Source organism: Hippocampus comes, unplaced genomic scaffold, assembly GCF_001891065.2.
Source record: "Hippocampus comes isolate QL1 unplaced genomic scaffold, H_comes_QL1_v1.1 scaffold325, whole genome shotgun sequence".
NCBI lineage: Eukaryota > Metazoa > Chordata > Actinopteri > Syngnathiformes > Syngnathidae > Hippocampus > Hippocampus comes.
Genome location: NW_017805585.1, coordinates 65,461 through 65,694, shown reverse-complemented (window position 1 = coordinate 65,694; position 234 = coordinate 65,461). Strand labels below are relative to the sequence as shown.

At 38.0% G+C, this 234-nt stretch overlaps 1 pseudogene; it reads right to left on the bottom strand.

Moving 5' to 3' along the window:
• LOC109521969 (stAR-related lipid transfer protein 13-like) overlaps positions 1–234 on the bottom strand; it is a 13,177-nt pseudogene that overhangs the window by 8,591 nt on the left and 4,352 nt on the right.

Sequence of the window (234 nt, the reverse complement as noted above, 5' to 3'; positions counted from 1 at the left end):
GATATACATTTATGAATTAATGTTTTAGTGCAGTAGTTTCTTAATATGAAGTAAATCAACACTCAACAGGCATGACATGGCACGGAACACAAGTTGAGAAATGACTTTGCATAGAAGTCAATCACTGACTGCAGAAAAAGCGGTATTCTCTCAGTGATAATTTTACAGTTTACCTGCAGCGAGTCCCAGGGACTCACTGATCAGAAAAGTATGAGTCCCATTATGCATTGAGAG